Source organism: Hordeum vulgare, chromosome 3H, assembly GCF_904849725.1.
Source record: "Hordeum vulgare subsp. vulgare chromosome 3H, MorexV3_pseudomolecules_assembly, whole genome shotgun sequence".
Lineage (NCBI taxonomy): Eukaryota > Viridiplantae > Streptophyta > Magnoliopsida > Poales > Poaceae > Hordeum > Hordeum vulgare.
In genome coordinates this window covers 92,980,929-92,997,041 of record NC_058520.1, presented here as the reverse complement: position 1 = coordinate 92,997,041, position 16,113 = coordinate 92,980,929, and positions in this window count along the sequence as shown.

Sequence of the window (16,113 nt, the reverse complement as noted above, 5' to 3'; positions counted from 1 at the left end):
TGATCATCTGGCTAGCCAACTAGAGGCTTGCTAGGGACATTGTTTTGTCTATGTATCCACACATGTATCTATGTTTTCATTCAATACAATTATAGCATGGATAATAAACGATTATCTTGTAACAGGAAATATAATAACAACTATTTATCATTGCCTCTAGGGCATATTTCCAACACGTTTATGGTCAATTTTGTCACTTGCTACCTTGCTTCCATTTTCATTACAAATTTATATTACCTTGCTTTGCCACACCTATCACCCATATTTTACCATCTCTTCATCCAACTATTACATATACAACTTACCATTGTATTAGGTGTATTGGGGACACAAGAGACTTCTTGTTTCTTAATTGCAGGGTTGCTTGAGAGACACCATCTTCAACCTCTACTTCCCTGAGTTCGATAAACCTTAGGTCATCCACTTGAGGGAAATTGCTGCTGTCCTACAAACCTCTGCTCTTGGAGGTCCAACATAGTCCACAAGAATAGAAGCGTGCGTAGACATCACACCCTCGTCAGAAATTTCCACTAGAACAATTTCTTCTCCAGCAATGGCAGCTTCATTGCTGGACTCGGGAGAAGGTGAGTGTGAGGATGAGGCTGCTGTTATAGATGAATGTTGAGACTCATGGATCTTGTTGGTACACCCAGTTCATCTGAACAAGAAAAAAAGTGCCAGCAAAATGTATTATTACATACAAATGCACACGGTGTATGAAAATAACTTAAGAGATGAAACACGTTGATATTGAACATTTAAACAGTAAATAAATAGGCTGTTGTTTATTTATGTTCCTCGATGATTGTATATTTATCAATTCCTTTCATATAGATTAGTGTATGCTAATTAGACAACCATTAACTACTATTACACACAAGCATCCGTTCAGTTTAGGAGATAATCACAAATAACAGTAAATAAATAGGCTGTTGTTTAAATATGTTCGTGGATGATAGAATATTTAGCAATCTGAACCTAATGTCGAGTTGTGAAAATTATTACTTGTGTAGTCAGAAATTTCATGAAGTACTCTAGAAAGTTTTTCATTTTTATTCTTGTTGTCTATTGATGGGGAACGTTTGCATGGGAAACAAAAATTTTCCTACGCACATGAAGACCTATCAAGGTGATGTTCATCTATGAGAGGGAGATTGTATCCACATACCCTTGTAAATCACTAAGAGGGAAGCGTTAAAAAATGCGGTTGATGTAGTGGTACATCTTCGTGATTCAAATCACCGTCGTCCCACGATCCATTCCGATCTAGCGTCGAGCGGACGGCACCTCCGCGTTCAGCACACATACAACTCGATGTCGATCTCGGCCTTCTTGACCCATCAAGAGAGATGGAGAAGTAGATGATTTCTCCGGCTGCGTGACGGCGCACCGGTGGTTGTGATGATCTACTCCTGCATGGCTCCGCCCGAGCTCCGCAGAAATCCGATCTAGAGGAAGAACTACGTGGTATAGGTTTGAGTTGCATGTGGGAAAGTTGTGTCTCAAAAAGCCCTAAAACCATAAATATATATATGAGGAGGGGAGGGGCTAGCCTTGGGGCTCAAGGGAGCCCCAAGGGCGCCGGCCGATTGGGAGGAGGTGGACTCCCACCCCAATTCGGTTTGGGGGAAGGAGTCCACTCCTTCCTTCCCACCTCCCTCTTTCCTTGTTTTTTCTTTTCCTTTGGTTTTCTCCAGTTGTGGCACCATAGCCCTCTTGGACTGCCCTTGACATCCCACTAATGGCTGGTGCGCGACCCTAGGGTCACTGGGCTCACTCCCGGGTAGGTGGGCCCGTCCCGGTGAATACCCGGAACCCATTCGTCACTCCCGGTACAGTGCCGGTAATGCCCGAAAACTTTCCGGTGACCAAATGAAACCATACTATATATCAATCTTCATTTACGGACCATTCCAGAAACCCTCATGACGTCCGTGATATCATCTAGGACTCAGAACAACCTTCGGTCACCAACACATATAATTCAACTATACTAAAACATCATGGAACCTTAAGTGTGCAGACCCCGCGGGTTCGAGAACTATGTAGACATGACCCGAGACACTCCTCGGTCAACGTCCAATAGCGGGACCTGGATGTCCATATTGGATCCTACATATTCTATGAATATCTTATCGGCTGACCCTCTTTGCCAAGGATTCATATAATCCCGTATCACATTCCCTTTGTCCTTCGTCATGTTACTTGCCCGAGATTTGATCGTCGGTATCCTTGTACCTATTTCAATCTCGTTACTGGCAAGTCTCTTTACTCGTTCCGTAATACAAGATCCTGTGACTCACACTTGAGTCACATTGCTTGCAAGGCCTGTATGTGATGTTGTATTACCGAGTGGGCCCCGAGATACCTCTCCGTCACACGGAGTGACAAATCCCAGTCTTGATCCATGCTAACTCAATGGATACCTTCGGAGATACCTGTACAACACCTTTATAGTCACCCAATAACGTTGTGATGTTTGATACACACAAGGTATTCCTCCGGTGTCAGTGAGTTACATGATCTCATGGTCATAGGAATGAATACTTGACACGCAAAAAACAATAGCAATAAAGTGACACGATCACATGCTATGTTCATAGTTTGGGTCTAGTCCATCACATGATTCTCCTAATGCTGTGATCCTGTTATCAAGTGATCTCTTAATTATGGACACATCATGCTCGTCCCGAAAACGGCTTCGCCAGATATAGTAAACGACTATCATCCCATTACACTGCTTAACTGCTGCCTCAAGATGATCACCAAGATACTGGCACAGCGGCTTTAGAAAATTATTCTACATATTGTGCATCGAAACCAGTACGGGTTCCTCCGTGGTAGATCTATTCATGATAGCTTGGCGTGGGATTTCGAGTACATTCACCAATGTCAAAGCTCCCAAAAGGAGGTGGTCCTTCTTAAGTTGGATTTCGCTAAAGCGTTTGATACGGTTTGGGGAACGTCGCATGGGAAACAAAAATTTTCCTACGCGCACGAAGACCTATCATGGTGATGTCCATCTACGAGAGGGGATTTCCGATCTACGTACCCTTGTAGATCGCACAGCAGAAGCGTTAAGAAACGCGGTTGATGTAGTGGAACGTCCTCACGTCCCTCGATCCGCCACGCGAACAGTCCCACGAACCGTCCCGCGATCCGTCCCATGATCCGCTCCGATCTAGTGCCGAACGGACGGCACCTCCGCGTTCAGCACACGTACAGCTCGACGATGATCTCGGCCTTCTTGATCCAGCAAGAGAGGCGGAGAGGTAGATGAGTTCTCCGGCAGTGTGACGGCGCTCCGGAGGTTGGTGGTGATCTAATCTCAGCAGGGCTCCGCCCGAGCTTCGCAGAAACGCGATCTAGAGGAAAACCGTGGAGGTATGTGGTCGGGCTGCCGTGGCAAAAGTTGTCTCAAATCAGCCCTAATAGCACCATATATATAGGAGGAGGGGAGGGGAGCCTTTCCTTGAGGCTCAAGGAGCCCCAAGGGCTGCGCCACCAAGGGAGGAGCAGTCCTCCTCCAATCCTAGTCCAACTAGGATTGGAAGGTGGAGTCCTTCTCTCCCTTTCCCACCTCTTTTTTTTTGTTTTCTCTTAGATTTTCTATCAATGGCGCATAGGGCCTTCTTGGGTTGTCCCACCAGCCCACCAAGGGCTGGTGCGCCACCCCTAAGGCCTATGGGCTTCCCCCGGCGTGGGCTGCCCCCCGGTGAACACCCGGAACCCATTCGTCATTCCCGGTACATTCCCGGTAACTCCGAAAACCTTCGGGTAATCAAATGAGGTCATCCTATATATCAATCTTTGTTTCCGGACCATTCCAGAAACCCTCGTGACGTCCGTGATCTCATCCGGGACTCCGAACAACATTCGGTAACCAACCATATAACTCAAATACGCATAAAACAACGTCGAACCTTAAGTGGGCAGACCCTGCGGGTTCGAGAACTACGTAGACATGAACCGAGAGACTCCTCGGTCAATATCCAATGGCGGGACATGGATGCCCATACTGGATCCTACATATTCTACGAAGATCTTATCGTCTGAACCTCAGTGCCAAGGATTCATATAATCCCGTATGTCATTCCCTTTGTCCTTCGGTATGTTACTTGCCTGAGATTCGATCGTCAGTATCCGCATACCTATTTCAATCTCATTTATCGGCAAGTCTCTTTACTCGTTCCGTAATACAAGATCCCGCAACTTACACTAAGTCACATTGCTTGCAAGGCTTGTGTGTGATGTTGTATTACCGAGTGGGCCTCGAGATACCTCTCCGTCACACGGAGTGACAAATCCCAGTCTCGATCCATACTAACTCAACGAACACCTTCGGAGATACCTGTGGAGCATCTTTATAGTCACCCAGTTACGTTGCGACGTTTGGTACATACAAAGCATTCCTCCGGTGTCAGTGAGTTATATGATTTCATGGTCATAGGAACAAATACTTGACACGCAGAAAACAGTAGCAACAAAATGACACGATCAACATGCTACGTCTATTAGTTTGGGTCTAGTCCATCACATGATTCTCCTAATGATGTGATCCCGTTATCAAGTAACAACACTTGCCTATCGCCAGGAAACCTTGACCATCTTTGATCAACGAGCTAGTCAACTAGAGGCTTACTAGGGATAGTGTTTTGTCTATGTATCCACACAAGTATTGTGTTTCCAATCAATACAATTATAGTATGGATAATAAACAATTATCATGAACAAGGAAATATAATAATAACTAATTATTATTGCCTCTAGGGCATATTTCAAACAGTCTCCCACTTGCACTAGAGTCAATAATCTAGTTCACATCACCATGTGATTTCAACGAATCCAACACCCGTATAGTTCTGGGGTCTGATCACGTCTTGCTCGTGAGAGAGGTTTTAGTCAACAGTTCTGAAACTTTCAGATCCGTGCGTTCTTTACAAATCCTTATGTCATCTTATAGATGCTGCTACTATGTGCTATTCGGAAATCCTCGAAATATCTACTCTACTATACAAATCCGTTTCACTACTCATAGTTATTCGGATTAGTGTCAAAGCTTGCATCGACGTAACCCTTTACGATGAACTCTTTAACCACCTCCATAATTGAGAAAAAAATACCTTAGTCCATCAGTTACTAACGATAAATTTTGACCGCTGCTAGTGATTCAATCATGGATCACTCTATATACGTCTCAACAAACTTTGAGTCAAGGAACACATCAGGTGCGGTACCCAGCATGGCATACTTCAGATTCTACAGCCAAGGCATAGAAGACGACCTTCGTCTATTCTCTTTATTCTTCCGGGGTCGGGTTTTGAGTCTTACTCAAATTCACACCTCACAACGCAACCAAGAGCTCCTTCTTTGCTGATCTATTTTGAACTCCTTCAAAAACTTGTCAAGGCATGCATCTTGTTGAAACTTCTATTAAGCGCTTTCGATCTATCTCCAGAGATCTTTGATGCTCAAAGTTCAAGTAGCGCAATCTAGGCACTCCTTTGAAAACTCCTTTCAAACAACCTTGTATGCTTTACAGAAATTCTACATTACTTCTGATCCACAATATGTCAACCACATATACTTATCAGAAATTCTATAGTGCTCCCACTCACTTCTTTGGAAATACAAGTTTCTCATAAACCTTGTACAAACCCAAAATCTTTGATCATCTCATCAAAGTGTATATTGCAACTCCGAGATGCTTGCATCAGTCCATTGAAGGATCGTTGGAGCTTGCATACTTGCTAGTATCTTAAGGATCGACGAAACCTCCTGGTTGTATCACATACAATGTTTGCTCAAGGAAACCGTCGAGGAAACAATGATTTGACATCTTATGTGCAATATTTCATAAATAATGCAGCAACTACTAACACAATTCTAACAGATTTTCAGCATCGCTACGAGTGAGAAAGCCCCATCATAGTCAACTGTTTGATCTTGTCGGAAACATCTTTGCGACAAGTCGAGCTTTTCTTAATAGTGACTTATCACCATCATCGTCCGTCTTCCTTTTAAAGATCCATCTTTACTCAATAGTCCTATGACCATCAAGTAGTTCTTCCAAAGTCTACACTTTGTTTTCATACATGGATCCTCTCTCGGATTTCATGGCTTCCAGCCATTTGTCGGAATCCGGGCTCACCATTTCTTTCTCCATAACTCGTAGGTTCACTGTTGCTCAACAACATGACCTCCAAGACAGGGTTACCGTACCACTCTGCAGTAGTACGCGACCTTGTCAACCTACGAGGCTTGTAGTAACTTGATCCGATGCTCGATGATCACCATCATCAGCTTTCACTTCAATTGGTGTAGGCGCCACAGGAACAACTTCCTGCGCCCTGCTACACACTGGTTGAAGTGATGGTTCAATAACCTCATCAAGTTCTACCACCCTCCCACTCAATTCTCCCGAGAGAAACGTTCCCTCGAGAAAGGATCCGTTTCTAGAAAACACTTTGCTTTCAGATCTGAGATAGGAGATGTACCCAACTGTTTTCGATATCCTATGAAGATGCACTTATCCGCTTTGGGTTCGAACTTATCAGACTGAAACTTTTTCACATAAGTGTCGAAGCCCCAAACTTTCAAGAAACGACAGTTTAGATTTCTCTAAACCTCAGTCTATACTGTGTCATCTCAACGGAAATACACGGTGCCCTATTTAAAGTGAATGCGGTTGTCTCTAATGCATAACCTATAAACGATAGTGGTAATTCGATAAGAGACATCATAGCATGCACCATACCGAATAATGCATGGCTATGACGTTCAGACACATCATCACACTATGATGTTCCAGGTGGCATGAACAGCGAAACAATTTCCACATTGTCTTAAGTGTGTACCAAAACTCGTAACTCAGATATTCATTTTTATGATCATATCGTAGACAGTTTGTCCTCTTGTTACGACGAACTTCACACCTGAAACAGAATTGAACTTTTCAATATTTCAGACTTGTGATTCATTAAGTAAATACTCTTGTATCTGCTCAAATCGTCATTGAAGTAAGAACATAATGATATCCACTGCGTGCCTCAGCACCCATTTGACTGCATACATCAAAATGTATCACTTCCAATAAGTTACTATCTTGTTTCATCTCAATGAAAACAAGGCCTTGCTCATGTGGTGTGATTTGCATGTCACTAGTGATTCAAAATCAAGTGAGTATAAAGATCCATCAGCATGGAGCCTCTTCATGCAATTTATACCAACATGACTCAAGCGGCAGTGCCACAAGTAAGTGGTATTATCATCATTACCTCATATCTTTTGGCACCAATATCAAGAACATGTGTAAGACTACGATCGGGATTCAATAAACCATTGAAGGTGATTATTCAAGCAAATAGAGTAACCATTATTCTTTTAAATGAATAATCGTATTGCAATAAACACGATCCGATCATGTTCATGCTTAACGCAAGCACCAAATAACAATTATTTCGGTTTAACACCAATCCCGATGGTAGGGGGAGCGTGCGACGTTTTTGAGCATATCAACCTTGGAAATACTTCCAATCGTATCGTCACCTCGCCTTTAGCTAGTCTCCGTTCATGCCGTAGCTTTCATTTCGTGTTACTAATCACTTAGCAACCGAACTGGTATCCAATACCCTCGTGCTACTAGGAGTACTAGTAAAGTACACATCAACATCATGTATATCAAATATACTTCTTTCGACTTTTGCCAGCCTTCTTTATCTACCAAGTATCTAGAGTTGCTCGGCCTCAGTGACCGTTCCCCTCATAACAGAAGCACTTAGTCCCGGGCTTGGGTTTAATCTTGGGTCTCTTCATTAGTGCAGCAACTGCTTTGCCGTTTCACGAAGTATCCCTTCTATCCCTTGCCTTTCTCGAAACTTAGTGGTTTTACTAACCATCAACTATTGATGCTCCTTCTTGATTTCTACTTTCGCGGTGTCAAACATCGTGAATCGCTATAGGATCATTGTATCTATCCTTGATATGTTATAGTTCATGACGAAGCTCTCACAGCTTGGTGGCAGTGACTTTGGAGAACCATCACTATCTTATCTGGAAGATCAACTCCCACTTGATTCAAGCGATTGTCGTACTTAGATAATCTGAGCAGACCCTCAATGATTGAGATTTTCTCCTCTACGTCGTGGACAAAGAATCTTGTCGGAGGTCTCATACCTCTTAACAAGGGCACAAGCATGAAATCACAATTTCATCTCTTTAGAACATCTCTTATGTTCCGTGATATTTCAAAACGTCTTCGACGCCTTGCTTCTAAGCCATTAAGTATTTTGTACCGAACTCTCGTGTAGTCATCAGAAACGTGTATGTCGGATGTTCACAACATCTACAGACAACGCTCGAGGTGCAGCACACCGAGTGGTGCATTAAGGACATAAGCCTTCTGCGCAGCAACGAGGACAATCCTCGGTTTTACAGACTCAGTCTGCAAAGTTTGCTACTATCAACTTTCAACTAAATTTTCTCTAGGAACATATAAAAACAGTAGAGCTATAGCATGACCATTAGACTATGTTCATGACAATTAGTTGAATTAATCATATTACTTAAGAACTCCCACTCAAAAAGTACATCTCTCTAGTCATTTGAGTGGTACATGATCCAAATCCACTATCTCAAGTCCGATCATCACGTGAGTCGAGAATAGTTTCAGTGGTAAGCATTTCTATGCTAATCATATCAACTATACGATTCATGCTCGACCTTTCGGTCTCATGTGTTCCGAGGCCATGTCTGCACATGCTAGGCTCATCAAGCTTAACCGGAGTGTTCCGCGTGTGCAACTGTTTTGCACCCGTTGTATGTGAACGTTGAGTCTATCACACCCGATCATCACGTGGTGTCTCGAAACGAAGAACTGTCGCAATGGTGCATAGTCGGGGAGAACACAATTTCGTCTTGAAATTTTAGTGAGAGATGACCTCATAATACTACCGTCGTTCTAAGCAAGATAAGGTGCATAAAGGATTAACATCACATGCAATTCATAAGTGACATGATATGGCCATCATCATGCGCTTCTTGATCTCCATCACCAAAGCACCGACACGATCTTCTTGTCACCGGCGTCACACCATGATCTCCATCAACGTGTTGCCATCGGGGTTGTCATGCTACTCATGCTATTACTACTAAAGCTACATCCTAGCAATATAGTAAACGCATCTGCAAGCAGAAACATTAGTTTAAAGACAACCCCATGGCTCCTGCCGGTTGCCGTACCATCGACGTGCAAGTCGATATTAACTATTACAACATGATCATCTCATACATCCAATATATCACATCACATCGTTGGCCATATCACATCACAAGCATACCCTGCAAAAACAAGTTAGACGTCCTCTAATTGTTATTGCCTATTTTACGTGGTGACCATGGGTATCTAGTAGGATCACATCTTACTTACGCAAACACCACAATGGAGATATATGAATTGCTATTTAACCTCATCCAAGGACCTCCTAGGTCAAATCCGATTCAACTAAAGTTGGAGAAACCGACACTCACCGGTCATCTTTGAGCAACGGAGTTACTCGTAGCGATGAAACCAGTCTCTCGTAAGCGTACGAGTAATGTCGGTCCGAGCCGCTTCGATCCAACAATAACGCAGAATCAAGAAAAGACTAAGGAGGGCAGCAAAATGCACATCACCGCCCACAAAAACTTTTGTGTTCTACTCGAGAAGACATCTACGCATGAACCTAGCTCATGATGCCACTATTGGGGAACGTCGCATGGGAAACAAAAATTTTCCTACGCGCACGAAGACCTATCATGGTGATGTCCATCTACGAGAAGGGATTTCCGATCTACGTACCCTTGTAGATCGCACAGCAGAAGCGTTAAGAAACGCGGTTGATGTAGTGGAACGTCCTCACTTCCCTGGATCCGCCCCGCGAACCATCCCATGAACCGTCCCGCGATCCGTCCCACAATCCGCTCCGATCTAGTGCCGAACGGACGGCACCTCCACGTTCAGCACACGCACAGCTCGACGATGATCTCGGCCTTCTTGATCCATCAAGAGAGACAGAGAGGTAGATGAGTTCTCCGGCAGCGTGACGGCGCTCCGAAGGTTGGTGGTGATCTAATCTCAGCAGGGCTCCGCCCGAGCTCCGCAGAAACGCGATCTAGAGGAAAAACCGTGGAGGTATGTGGTCGGGCTGCCGTGGCAAAAGTTGTCTCAAATGAGCCCGAAACTTTTCCGGTAATGCAGGAAAACCTTCCGGTGACCAAATGAGGTCATCCTATATATCAATCTTTGTTTCCGGACCATTCCGGAAACCCTCGTGACGTCCGTGATCTCATCCGGGACTCCGAACAACATTCGGTAACCAACCATATAACTCAAATACGCATAAAACAACGTCGAACCTTAAGTGTGCAAACCCTGCGGGTTCAAGAACTATGTGGAGCTGACCCGAGAGACTCCTCGGTCAATATCCAATAGCGGGACCTGGATGCCCATATTGGATCCTACATATTCTACGAAGATCTTATTGTTTGAACCTCAGTGCCAAGGATTCATATAATCCCGTATGTCATTCCCTTTGTCCTTCGGTATGTTACTTGCCTGAGATTCGATCGTCAGTATCCGCATACCTATTTCAATCTCGTTTACCGGCAAGTCTCTTTACTCGTTCCGTAATACAAGATCCCGCGACTTACACTAAGTCACATTGCTTGCAAGGCTTGTGTGTGATGTTGTTTTACCGAGTGGGCCCCAAGACACCTCTCCGTCACACGGAGTGACAAATCCCAGTCTCGATCCATACTAACTCAACGAACACCTTCGGAGATACCTGTAGAGCATCTTTATAGTCACCTAGTTATGTTGCGACGTTTGATACACACAAAGTATTCCTCCGGTGTCAGTGAGTCATATGATCTCATGGTCATAGGAACAAATACTTGACACGCAGAAAACAGTAGCAACAAAATGACAAGATCAACATGCTACGTCTATTAGTTTGGGTCTAGTCCATCACATGATTCTCCTAATGATGTGATCCCGTTATCAAGTAACAACACTTGCCTATGGCCAGGAAACCTTGACAATCTTTGATCAACGAGCTAGTCAACTAGAGGATTACTAGGGACAGTGTTTTGTCTATGTATCCACACAAGTATTGTGTTTCCAATCAATACAATTATAGCATGGATAATAAACGATTATCATGAACAAAGAAATATAATAATAACTAATTATTATTGCCTCTAGGGCATATTTCCAACAGAACATTCAGCCATGATCACCATCATGCAACATATGGGGTTTAATTCGAAGTGGATCCAATGGATCAAATGCATCTTCGCGTCAGGGAAATCATCGATGTTACTGAATGGCATCCCTGGTAAACAGTTTCCCTGCAGATGTGGAGTAAGACAGGGAGACCCTCTCTCCCCATTGCTTTTTGTACTGGCGACTGATCTCCTCCAAACTAAGATTAACAAACAGTTGAATCTTGGCTTATTATCACACCCAATTGATCCTAGAGGTGATGCTGCATTTCCAGTATTCCAATATGCCGATGACACCATCATCATCATGCAGGCATGTCCTGTCCAAGCTGCGAGAATGAAACAAATACTAGACGATTTCGCCACGACGATAGGTCTCAAGATTAACTATCAGAAATCAACCCTAGTTCCAATTAACGTAACGCAGGACGGCTGCGACACCATCATCTCGATCTTTCGATGTGCACAACAACCATGCCATTCACCTATCTAGGGCTCCCGCTGGATACGTCTAAGCCTACTGTCCTAGACATGACACCGCTAGTCCGTAAAGCAGAGAGGAAAATCACAGCTCCCATGTCGCTGATGTCGCATGCGGGCAGATTAGCTTTGATGAACTCACTCATCACGTCGCTTCTTGTGTTCTCAATGGGGACTCTAAGAATTCCCCCGACAATCATGGAACAATTTGATAAGATCCAGAGGAGGTGCTTGTGGAGGAAAAAGACTGAGGATGGGTTTAAGAGCAATGCCCTAGTATCTTGGGAAGCAGTTTACCGCCCCAAAGAAAATGGAGGCCTAGGGTCTTGAATCTCAAGCTGCAGAATGATGCCATGCTCCTGAAGATGCTTCACAAGTTCTACAACCGAAAGGATATCCCATGGGTATCATTGATTTGGAACACGCACTACAATGAAGCAATACCCCATGCACGAGATCGGTGTGTCTCCTTCTGGTGGCGAGAACTAACTAAACTTATGCCTTTGTTCCGAGGGATAACGCGAGTCAGGGTTAACAATGGCCTTTCGTTGCTCTTTTGGAAGGATGACTGGAACAATGCCGTCTATTCAGAAAAGTTCCCCCGTGCCTTCTCCTTCACTAGAACCGAGGATATTTCGGTGCAGACCTTCTTGGGGACAAACTCGCTACAGGAAGCCATCTCACTGCCACTGTCGGAACAAGCACATGAAGAGCTCAAGGTGATACAACAGGAAATTAGAGATGTGTGACTAAACCCTGGAGGAGATGACTGAGTATGTGCCTGGGGAGCTGACACCTTTACAACGGCAGCGTACCGTCGTTTCTATTTCAGAGGAGCCACGGTGCATGCGGCGTTTAGCTGGCTGTGGAAAAAAAATGTGTCCTAAATATTAAGGTATTCAGATGGTTCTTGCTGATGGACAGGCTTAACACGAGGAATATGCTCAAACGAAGGCATTACAACATCAGTCTACTCTGGACTGCATGCTATGTGACCAGCACGTGGAGGAAACCCTTGAACATATGTTTTTTGAATGCAGCTTTAGCCAACGCTGTTGGGATATGCTAAACATCAAATGGTCGGACTGATGACATAGGCTGGAGATACTGCACCATCAGAGGACATCGCACGCCTGGAACATGTTCATGGAGAATTTTCTTGTGGCGTGTAACATCCCAAAATTATAAATTTTGGAATGTTAATATAATTATTAGATTGATTGTTTGTTTGTTTGCTGAGTGACTGAAACTTGTGTGAAATTTGAAACTTTTCGAAACTTTTGAATGAGAGGGAATAAAATGACTTTCCCCTTCTCCCGTGAATTCAAATTCAATCTTTTAGAAGCAAAGAGAGAAGATGACATGACTTCTTCAACTATAAAGAATTTGAACGGATATACTTGCATTGAACTCTTTTGCATTTCCATTCGTTTTCTTCGTGCAACAATATGCCGGGAAATACATTCTAGAGCGGAGGAACATGACCCCCGAACCCACGGGCATTTTGAAAGTTAATTGAACCCTCAAACTTAGAGGGTCATTTGAAAATTATTTGCAAAAGAAAATAAACCTTTTTGGCAATTTTGTGAAAATAATTTTTTCTGAAGTTTTTATTTTTGCCGTGGAAAAATGCCCATCATCTATATTTTATTTTTCTGATAATTTTAGTATATAAAAACTCTTTATTCCGAATTGATTTGATTTCCTTTTTATCGTTTTAGTTTCCTAGTTTTGAAAATAGGAAAGAAATCGTTTCTATTAGGAAATACCTGCTGGCCCATTAAGACACATTCCTATTTCAGCCCAAGAAGATCATCTTCTTCCTCCTCTCTTCTTCACGTGACAGAAAACCTTCCATCCATGGAGAGGAGATCCCCACCTCCGGGATTCGCGAAGCTCATTCCTTCCCGGCGCCTCCCGTCGCCTCTATAAGAAGCCCCACGTCCTCCTCGTTCCATTCCCGTTGAAACCGCCGCCTCTCCTCGCCTCTAGCTCGCGCACCCCTCGCGGGAGTCGGCACCGGAGAAACATCACAGGAGCTCTCTGCACCTCCTCCACCTCCACCCTTCGGACACCTCTCCCCACCACTTCGGCCCCCTCCACCGCCACCCCCCTTGCCACCCTCTCGCCACCCCACCTTCGCCCCCCCTACTGCCCCATCCCCATCCCCATCGCCATTGCCACGAGCAGCAACACACCAGCAGTTTTCCTCCTCCACCTCGCCCCCCTGCAGCCCCCCCTCTCCACCACGCCCCCTCCCCTCCCAGGAGCACCCACCCCTTCAGCCACCCCCTCCACCACTCCTCTCGCCGGCCACCACCCCCTTCCCCACCGGCGACCAGCCCCCTCGGCCACCATCAGCCACGGGAGCAGCTCCACCATGGTAAGGATCCTCTCATCTCTCTGTTATTTCTCTTTTATTGTTTTGTAGCCCTTAGATCTCTAGTAGATGGTGTAGATTAGATCTTAGGATAACCTTTCGGTTTAGAGTAGAAAACCAGCGGTTTTTATTTCACTTATGTTTTAGCCAGCAAGTTTAGCTAGTCCTCGGCTGTTTGCTCCTAAGTTTGCAGCAAACATCTCCCGCAGCCTAACACAACATGCCACGTCTACCCCCTAATTGTTAGCTAGTCAACTTCAGTTTTTTCTGTCTAAATTGCAAAAACAGAAAGTTTCTGTTTTGTTTTGGCCACAACTTTTGATCCCGAAGTCCAATGATAGTGATTCTTTTTCCAGTAGCTCACAAATTGCCTGTAGTTTTTAAAAACATATAATTTGTCTATGTTTGAAATTTTCAAATATAAGTTAGATCAGATTTAGTGTAAACCTTGTTTTGCTTATTACAGGAGTTTAAAAATAGCTTTTAATTTGATTCCTTTTGGTACTGATCACCAGTGAGCTTATTTATCAGTGGTGAAAATTTCAGATTTGTTTGAGTATTTTAGCTCACTGTTTCATGTGAAACAATTTCTGTTTCACCTCTTTTAGGATTTCGGCTAATTCCTTTTCTATCTTTGTTTTAAAATATTTTCTTTTTTATTTCAGAAAGATTATTATGTTTTGTTTATGTTAATTAACAGTAGTTTTGCAACAAGTTTTTATTTTATTTTTATTTGTTATCATGAAATCTATTCTAGTTCCTTAGTAACTTGCAATTGGTTTCCGCATTGTTTCAAATCCCGTTTGGGAATACTTTCAAAAAGTTTTGTGAAAAATACTTTATTTTATCTTTGTTAGATTTATATCTTAGTTCCTTGTTATTATTTTCTGTTAGACAAAAACTATCTAGTGTTTGACGTAGTAGAAGACTCCCTAGTCTTATTTGAAGTTTCCTTCGGATTCCTATTCGCTCTCTCTTTTGTTTTGATTGCTAGAATTGATTGCTAGTATGAGTGCTTATGTGAATGATATGTTTGTTATATAGATTTCATCGGAGAGTGACGAGTAGTCTATCAAGTTATTTTCTCGAGAAATTCTTCTTCGTCAACATCACCAGGCAAGTCACTTCGATCATACTATCACCTATGTTTTATGCATCGTAGTTCTACCATCCTATGCCCAATTGCGTGCTCATTAGGTACTTGGAAATTTTAGTATATATTGTAGTATCATGTGGTAGGCACACAACAACTCCGATACTTGGCCCCGGGACGACAAACTTCATATTGCTATGCTTGAGTAGACGGGATTTCGGTTGAGTGCATAACACGAGTGATGCGAGGTTGATTAAATAATCAAGACCGGTTAAGACAAGATTTTCAAGACCTCAGACGCAATGCAACTCTGGGTGAAGGACGGTTGATCGGCTCCCTGGAGAACCCAGTGGATGCGTGGGATGCTGGGGACGGCCATGACATCCTGCGGAAAGCTTCACCCAGGCTCAAAGAGACGGATTGATATTTTCAAGACCCAAGGCTTACCTGCACAGCCACAAGTCATTATGGGCTCTGGCTTGTTTGGACAACGCGGCGACTCTGGATAGGCGGTGCTAGCAGATGTAGAAGAACGGTAGGATTGGATGGGCACCGACAGGGATTCAGAGGGACCCGTTGAAAGACCATGTTTTGATCATCTGGTCTTCAAACACCCTGAAGTGCGAGGACATACTCGGAGGCGATCAAATCTTGTGGGGAATGTGTGCAAAACTCTGCAGAGTACTCAAACCTAATCGATTAGCCGTGTCCACGGTCATGGACAACTTGAGCCAAAGGAACTGAAGTTATCTGGATTTCTCATCACCATTATATATATTTGATGAGGGTAATTATTGACAACTCGGGTACGAGAACTAGTTGGCGGAACCATCTCATTAACAACCAACTACGTAGTAATATTTTGCTTTTAGCCCCTCTCTTGATGTAGGAGAAAATT